The sequence below is a fragment of the Neomonachus schauinslandi genome, unplaced genomic scaffold (genome assembly GCF_002201575.2).
Source record: "Neomonachus schauinslandi unplaced genomic scaffold, ASM220157v2 HiC_scaffold_605, whole genome shotgun sequence".
NCBI lineage: Eukaryota > Metazoa > Chordata > Mammalia > Carnivora > Phocidae > Neomonachus > Neomonachus schauinslandi.
The window spans coordinates 9,458-18,250 of record NW_025409295.1 but is presented as its reverse complement, the minus strand read 5'-3'; the positions used below and the strand labels follow the sequence as shown (position 1 = coordinate 18,250).

The window sequence follows — 8,793 nt, the reverse complement described above, 5'->3', positions numbered from 1 at the left end:
TATCATAATATTATAGATTACATGACAAATAAAACAAATGAGACAGATCACTAGACTCACCCCTGAATGGAACGGTAACACGAGATGGGGACATCGCAGACAGCAGGGGCCAGGCACTGGGGTCGGGACTCCTGGTTATCCAAAGAGAAAACAATAAAATTGAATCTTTTCCTCCTCCATATATTCTAGACTTTGTGTAACTTCCAGATGTACTGAGCACTTACAGGTGAAAGGCACAACTTCAAAACTTTTCAAAGAAAATACAGGAAGTATCTTTCTGCCTGAGTGCAAGAGAACTTCTTCACCAGGACCAAAGAAAAGCGCTGACTACCAAAAGGAAAGACTAAGAAACCAGACTACATTGCAGTGAAGAACTCTCTTCGTCAAAGACACCAAAAATGAAGTGAAAAGACAAGCCATAAACTGGGAGAAGATGTTTGGAACATCTGTAACTGCTAAAAGATTAGTATCCAGGCTATATAAAAAGCTCTTGCTAATACATTAAAAAAAAAAAAGACAACACAACAGAAAATGAGCAAAAGGCATGAATAGGCATTTCTCAGAAGGGAGACCACAATAAACAAGTGCATTAGAATTAGGTAAACACAAAATAAGAATATAGGGAGGTGCCACCTTAGAAAATATGCTAAACTCTGGACAAGATATCAATGAATAGGAACGTTTATGTTAATTTGTTTCTGATGGGTGTTTGTTTGATGCAGTCTCTTAGAAAAACAGTTGAGCCTTTGGATCTGTGTGATGTAGCATTCTGTTTCTAAGTATATATGCTAGAGCTGGGTCAGCAAACTGTGGCTTACGGGCCATTTTGGCTCTGTTTTGTTTTTGCTAAATCAAATCTCATTGTTGGAACCCCACCAACTCACCTGTTCACATCTCACCTGTGGCTGTTCTTATTCTAAGACAACAGAGCTGAGGAGCTGCAACAGAGACCACAAGGCCCACAAAGCCTGAATATTTCCTAAATGGCCTTTTATAAAGTTTGCCAACCCTGATCTAGAGACATTTTTAAAGCCTTATTTTGTTTTGGTCTATCACTTTTTTTTAAGCCACAACATTTTTAATAGGCTTTATTTCTTAGAATGGTTTTAAATTTACAGGGAAATTAAAAAAAAACAACAACAGTGCGGAGCATTCCCACATGCCCCCTCACCTAGTTTCCGCTATTATTAACATCTGACATTAGCCTGGTACATTTGTTACATAGTCATATACTGTTACAAACTACAGTCCCTGGTTTATTCACGTTTTCTTAGCTTTTATCCATTGTCTTCTTCTGTTTCAGGATCTCATTTGGGATGCCACACCACATTCGCTTGTCATAGCTCCTTCAGCTCCTCTGGGCTGTAGCAGTTTCTCAGACTTTCCTTGTTTTTGATGACCTTGACAGTTCTAAGGAGTACCAATCAAATATTTTGTAGGATGTCCCTCAGGAGGAATTTATTTGATGTATTTCTCATGACTAGACTGGGTTTATGGGCTTTAGGGAAGAAGACCAGAGAGGTAAAGGGCCATTTTCGTCATTTTATCAAGGGTACATACTAACGTGATTTACCTCTGCTGATACTGACCTTGATCACCTAGCTGAGGGAGTGTTTTTCAGGCTTTGCCACTGTCAAGTGATTCTTCCCCTTACCCCCCACCCCTGTGAGCTGCACTCTTTGGAAGGAGGTCACTGAACAGAGCCTACACTTACAGGGTGAGGATGTATGATTTTATTCCTTGAGGGTGAAATATGGATAGAAATTATTTGGAATTTTTCTGCAAGGGAGATTTGCCTCATTTCTCCTATTCATGTATTTATTCAATCATTTGTATCAGTATGGACTCATCAGTATTTATTTTGTACTTTGGGTTCAGGATCCAATACTACCTTATTTTGTGACTTAAATTGTTCCAGATTTACCACTGGGGGTTCTTTCCATTGGCCCCTGGATCCCTTTGACAGACCTCTATCAATGCAGGTGTTTTAAATTCTTTGAGCACTTCATTACTTTCTAGCACCAAAAGACTCCAGGCTCATCTTGTATATGTCTTGCCGGGTTCCAGAATCAGCCATTTCTCCAAGGAGTCCTGGTTCCTTAATAAGACAATGGTATTGGGACCCTAGATGGGGGTGCCAGTGTGCTCATTGTTATTGGGGGTATCACTGCTTCTGGGCTTCCTCAGCTGATGGAACAGGAAACATGCCTGTGTGTACTAACCCATATATAGACACATCCCTATATGTATTTCTATATATCACCATCTGAATTTATATTAAGCTAAACATGAGATCATACCAGTGTCTCCAAGTCTGACCCATTATCACTTGGATCATTCTGGCTTCCTCCCCTTGATTATCTGTAAATTCCCACTCCAACAATGAGACACCAGTCTCCCACCCACTGCCATCCATTTATTCCATTATTCGATTCCAGCATACGTGTTTAGCACTATCAGAATAATTATTGCGTGAAACAACTTTACTAACCAGAGTATGGTGCTTTCGTGCACTTCCCTTTGCCCTTAGTCTTAACTTATTTCCAAAGTTGCTTGAGTTGGCACCTTTCCTCCATCCCCTACTGGGGGGTTGTTCATTCATTTGCAAAACACTTAAATTCTCACCATCAGCTTCCTTCACAGGATCCTCTGTCCTTCTAAATGTTTTTTTGTTTGTTTGTTTGTTTATGGGGGGAAGGGGCAGAGGGAGAGGAAGAGAGAGAGAATCTTAAGCAGGCTCCCTGCCTAGCAGGGAGCCCAACACGGGGCTCGATCTCACTACCCTAAGATCATGACCCAAGCTGAAATCAAGAATCAGACACTTAACCGATTGAGCCACCCAGGCGCCTCCATCCTTCTAAACACAACATATATTAAGGTTCATTCTTTGTGCTGTGAAGTTCTGTGGATTTGATAGATGCATAATGTGTATCCATCATGGGATCCCACTTTGAGGCGGTGAAACTCATTAGTAATAGTTCTGCCACTTACTCAAAAATAGTTTCACCACTCTAAAAAATACCCTCTCCACTTGACCTCTGCCCTCCCCGATCTTTTTATGGTCTTCTTGAGATATTGTTACATATGTATAGGAGAGACATGAATGAGAATGCTCTCAGAAAGAACTAGAAGCAACCCAAATGTCCACTGACAGGAGGATGGGTAAGTAAGTTGAAGTATACTCCAATAATGAAGTCTCATACAACTGTGACCATGACACTAATCCTGTTACAGGTAACAGGGGTGAATCTTGGACAAGTAGTAGAACGTGAACAAACAAGTCCCATAGGACCTCAAATGCAAGCAAAATGAAACAATATAAAATAATAACCAGTTTTTAAGAAAACAAACGAAAAACAGAGAATTTGGGATAATAATTACTGGGGGCAGAAGCAGAGGAACGAGATGGGGGAGGGGACAAAGGCATAGAAGAAAGTCAGCAGTGATGCCTAGTTCTCAAGGGTAGTTCATAGCTATTCATCATAGTATTATGATTTTAAATTTGCACACTTGTGTACACGCATATAGTATATTATTATAATATTAATAAACATTTTTAAACTGACATGATAATACCTAATTCATGGCATGCTGTGAGGATTCAAAGAGAGAGTATCTGTGAAGAACTCATTTCCACAAATGGTTAACAGTTGTGCTTATGATGAGCATTCTCACCTCCTCAGAAATCACTGTCAGTCACGTCAGCTCCCTGTTTGGGTCACCCCCCTGACCTTGAGTTAGGCCCAAGCCTGCGCCTTTCTTGTAGGTCCCCAGCAGTGAGGCACTCAGTGCCTTTCCCCTCATATCTCAAAATCCATCCTGAGACTCACGGATTTGGGGAGCCAGAAGTGAGTTTAGAGGTCATCTGCTACCACCTTTTATTTTGCACTTGAGGGAAAAGGGGACTGAGAGGTTGAATGGCCTTCCTAAGACTATTCGAATCTTTTGTGAAGTAGCCAGCCGTGGATGTCCACCTTCCAGCTGAGCATCCCTCTGTTAAGAAGGCAACCCCCCAGTGAGTTAGTACTTCAGACCCAATATTGCAGATGTGGCCAAGCTGAAAGGAGGTGGAGAGTAAAAAGAGGACAGATTAAGGGGGAAAGATATCCATCTCCAAGTTTAGGATTTCTGATTTATTGGCTCATTCCGTGTGGGTCACTACAGAAGGGGACTGGGGACTTGCACGTAGCCTGTGGCTGGTGTAGTACCCATATGTGGCCACATGATGTCGCCAGAAGCCAGTATTTATAGACAAGCCACTAGGGCTCCCACCCGCGCCTGCCCTTCAGTTCCTATCAGCAGAAAGGATTTTGCTGAGGCTCTGAGCCGCCTCCATTCACTTTGCTAACAAAAGAAATTAACAAGCAAGTCCTCAAAATAGTTTCAGAAGGGAAAGGATTACCTAGACCAGTACTGTCTGATAGAAATAAAATGCGAGCCCTATATGCCAGTTGAGTGTATCATTTTAAATGTTTTAATAGCCACATTAAAAGAAAATAAAAAGAAATAAATGATATGAATTGTAATAATATTTAGCCCAATATTCAAAATAGTACTATGTCAACATATAATCAATATTTTAGAAGTTAATGGGATACTTTTTTTTTTTTTTAAAGAAAAGAGTGGAATTTAATCTTTATTTACAGGACACTGCAAGAGAGGAGATTCCACATAGAAATAAGAAACCCACTGAGAGGAGGAGCTTCATACAGGTTGTACAGTTTGGAACTGGTCAAGTAGAGTTTCCTTGTAAAAAGTGCTACAATAACAAAACACATTTAAAAAGAGTTCTTAGTAGAGAAACAGTAAGACAAACTTCTACCAAACAGAGTACACAACAAACAACTTTCTGCCTCAGCTGTACAATCTAAAAGTTCAAAGCCCCGGGGAGTGCCATCCTGAACTTGGAACGTATAGCCTTCAGAGGCAGTTTCTGGCACAACATTCTGATCTTCCTCTTCCTCTACAGAGAAATACTTCTCAATCAAGTTTAATGAAGCTTTGTACACAGACTCATTTTCATGGTTTTGTAGAGCTTCAATTTTGTCCAAACCTCCACATTCTTCAATCATTATACTAAGTTTCTCAGTTTCACCTAGTTTCTCAGCAGCCTGAAAGATGTTTGAAATGGCATCCAGAATAACCAGAATAATTTTGGTGTCTTTTGCAGTTAAGAGGTTCATCAATGGTTCTATTATGCCACAATGAACGAGGTATACAATCTGTTCAACTGTCCCACCACTTGTATAGTTGGTCACAGCCCAGACAGCTTCCTTTTGTGTCTTAAAGTCTGCCTTAGAGAGAACACCAACGAGGAATGGGACTAATCCATGATTCACAACTTGCTGTATCTGGTCCTGGCAACCAGCTGTGATGTTTGACATTGTCCACGTAGCTTCCTTCTGAATATTAGTTTTGGGGTTCGTTAGGAGGCTGGGAAAAACAGCAAGTGCTCCTGCATCTATTACAACCTGAGTCTGTTCATCTGTCCCAGTGACAATATTTCCTATGGCTCTTAGCGCAGGAGTCACAATGGGCAATTCAGTAGCTCCTAGAAGCTTCACAAGCTGGGGCACAACTCCTGTTTTCACAACCATTTCAATCCGTTCATTTGGACCATCAGTAAGGTAGGAAATGGCCCAGCAGGTATCTGCCAATACTTCTGGATCATCATGATGCAGGAGACGAACTAAAGTAGGAAGAATCTGCTCAACAGCATCTAATGGGGGTGCAGGATTCTTGTTGCGACAAAGGTTTGAAAGTGTCCAAGTAAGGTTACTTAAGTAACCACATGCTAAAGATGACGTATCAGGAACTGCAAGGAGAGCCAACAGTGGGTCAACTGCACCATACTTAATAACCAAGTCTCGAAAAACTGAACCATCACCTGCAATGTTTCCTAGAGCCCATACAGCTTGTTCACTGATGTGGGCATGGGAAGATGCCAACAGAGAAGTGAATGCTGGGATAGCACTTCCATCTACCACAGCCTTGGTCTGTTCTGACATCCCAGAAGCAATGTTAGTGAGAGCCCAAGCAGATTCAAACTGAATGGGACTACAATCAGTTCTGCCCAAGAAGGACACAAACTTTGGAATCAAACCAGCCCGAATTATGTTGTCTATGGGGGGCTGTTTTTCCCTAGAAAGCAGTTTCCTAGCAGCTTGAGTAGCCTGGAGCTGGCTTTCCAAATTGTTGCTATTTATGCCTCTGACAATGTCATCAACAGACCAATTTACAGTGCCCTGGTTGTTGCGGTTTTCCTGTAGTGGAGAGGTAGCCTCATCAGGAAACGAGCTTACGTTTCTCCTTTTCAGCATCTGGTCATCCTTCTTAGCTTTCCTCAGCTCCACATTAACTTCTATTCAGCGCCGCCTCATTTCTGTACCGTCTTTCCCCTTGTTCTTGAATCTGTTAAGGCGGGCAGCTGGTGAATTAGCATTCTCGTTGGTGGACACGGTTATGAGACAAAGGGAGAAAGCTACACGGCCGGCTCAGGCTTCCACAGAAGGCGGTCCGGGGCGCGCAGGCTGCAGGTCAGCTGCCCTCAAAACATCCACCACGGATCACCCCAAAGATGGTGTGTCTTAATGGGATGCTTTTTATTCTTTTTGTCATGCTAAGTCTTTGAGACCTGGTGCGTGTCTTACTTCGACAGCACATCTCAGGTCAGACCAGCCATATTTCCAGAGCTCAGCGATACTACTGGGCAGAGCCGAGAAAAGTCACGTGCGCCAGCTCTGAGAAGCACTTTACATATAATGAAGGGATGTTGGGACCAAGGAGAATTCATCCCAAGTGCGAGGATGATTTATCAGCTAGCACTGAGACAGCCTGGACTCGCCCAGAATTTTTGCCACCTGCTGGATAATGCCTAAAATTCCATCATGTGCTCCCTTTAAGCTTTATATCCTTTAAACCCTAAATGTGACACACTCTTCTCCTTTTTCACTCACAGGCCAGAGACCTGGGATATAAGTTTACAGAAGGATGTGGGCCACACGATCCTCCCTCCATGGGAAAGACTAAAAGAACAGAGGAAAAGTTTCTCTGGCCCACCAGAGATTTGTCATAACAAAGAGAGTTCAAAGCCTTGTAACCCTCTCCCACCTCCCCACCCCCATTAGCCGCCCTGACTCCACACTGAGAATGTTCAGGGGACAGCTGAATTTGCCAGGCTTCCCATCAAACTAGCTTCCCTGGGAGACGTGCAGGAGGAAGGCTAGCCTGCTTTCTCTCCAAGCCCTGGTCTTGCGCCACCCTGGACCCTCACACCGGGCCAGGGCATCTCATCTAGACATGCTGGGGCAGTGCCCACTGGACAGAATGTCTTCAGGACCTGTTGCCCCACCCCCACTCCCACCCCAGGCCCTGCAGGCTTGGGGAGCATTTCAGTTTGGTGGGTCAGACTTTTGACCCACTCTACTCTGTGGACTCCTGTCCATAGGAGGCGGAAGGTAAACCCAAACTCCCAGGCTATTGTGGGACCTGCTAACATGCTATTATCTGGAGAAAATGCTGAACATTTCAAATCTCAGAGCCAAACAGCCTACAGTGTGGAAACATCTGAATTTCTGGAGGGACTGGTTTTCAATGTCTGGCACTGTGTTGACAGCCCATGAGGAGGTGGGGGAGAAGGGCTTGCCACCTCAGAAGAGAAGCCCCGTTTCCTGAATGGCCTGCTCAGGGCAGAGTGTTTTTAAAGTTAACCAAAATTATTAACTAAAATGCATGGGGACCCACAGCTCACAGCAAGCACAGCACCCAGCATAGAATTCCAGATGTCAAATAAAGACTGGGAGTCCTGTGTGTGTGTGTGTGTGTGTGTGTGTGTGTGTGTTGAAAAGCACCAATAAAGCTGGCCAAGCTACATGCTCTGGGTAGCCTTGTCTCTCGCTACAGAGCCCCATCCTCTCCTTGCTTCTTCCCCTTAATCTAGAGCCAGGGCCCCCCTCAGTCTCCTGGGCTCCACCCCACACTCCCCTACCACCAGTCAAGGGGAGCCCAAATGCCAAAAAGTGAAACACACATGTTTGCTATGAAATTCCTGGAGGACAGAATGTTTTCGGTGAACAATATCTTCATAAAAACACACAGGCTGACTCCACAGCTGTTGTAAAAACTTATCTGCAACATCGAGTGTGTCTCCGGTAGTGATTCATCTGATTTGGAAACAGATTCTTCATGAGGCAGCAGGAGTCTCGGGTGGGGCTGAGCATACCAACAACAACAAAACAAACTTGTTAAAAAGTTACAAAAGTGATGGTATGCTTCTTAACTCTGCCCTTCCCCCCAAAGGTTCTCAGACGCCAAAGATCCCACTCCTATGCAGGGATTACTGGGGGTGCCACCTCAACCCAGAAAATAAGCCAGGGGCTAGGGAAGGAACCCTGCTGTTCATGTCCCACTGTCTTGGACAGTAACTGTACCATCTCACCTAGAAAGTGCCCGAATGCCTTGGAGGTTGCCTGAGAACCTGGGGGTGTCAGTGGGAGAATCCTATTTTTGAATTGCAGGAACTGTCCATTCCTAAGGTCACATTTGGGAACCGAGAGGGATTTTGCATGCAAAGTTTCCTCCTTATCCAAAGAAGCGGCCGGCAGTCTGCAGGGCAGACGGAGCACTGGCCTGAGGTCAGTCGGCCTGCCCTGAACTGCGTGCCCCACGCATCACCATTTCTCAGCTAGAATATGTGTGAGGAGGCTGGGCCGGGGCCACCAAGCTTCTCGTTACAAAGAAGAAATAAAAAAGGGAAGTCTGGATTTGGACAGGAAAGAGCGAAATGCAAACTAC

At 43.9% G+C, this 8,793-nt stretch overlaps 1 pseudogene across 1 annotated transcript; it reads right to left on the bottom strand.

Moving 5' to 3' along the window:
• Positions 1 to 4,600: 4,600 nt before the first annotated feature.
• On the bottom strand, positions 4,601 to 6,481 carry LOC110585713 (annotated as a pseudogene). Its single transcript, XR_006539524.1, has one exon. The product of XR_006539524.1 is annotated as an importin subunit alpha-1-like (transcript).
• Between the last annotated feature and the right edge of the window lie 2,312 nt (positions 6,482 to 8,793).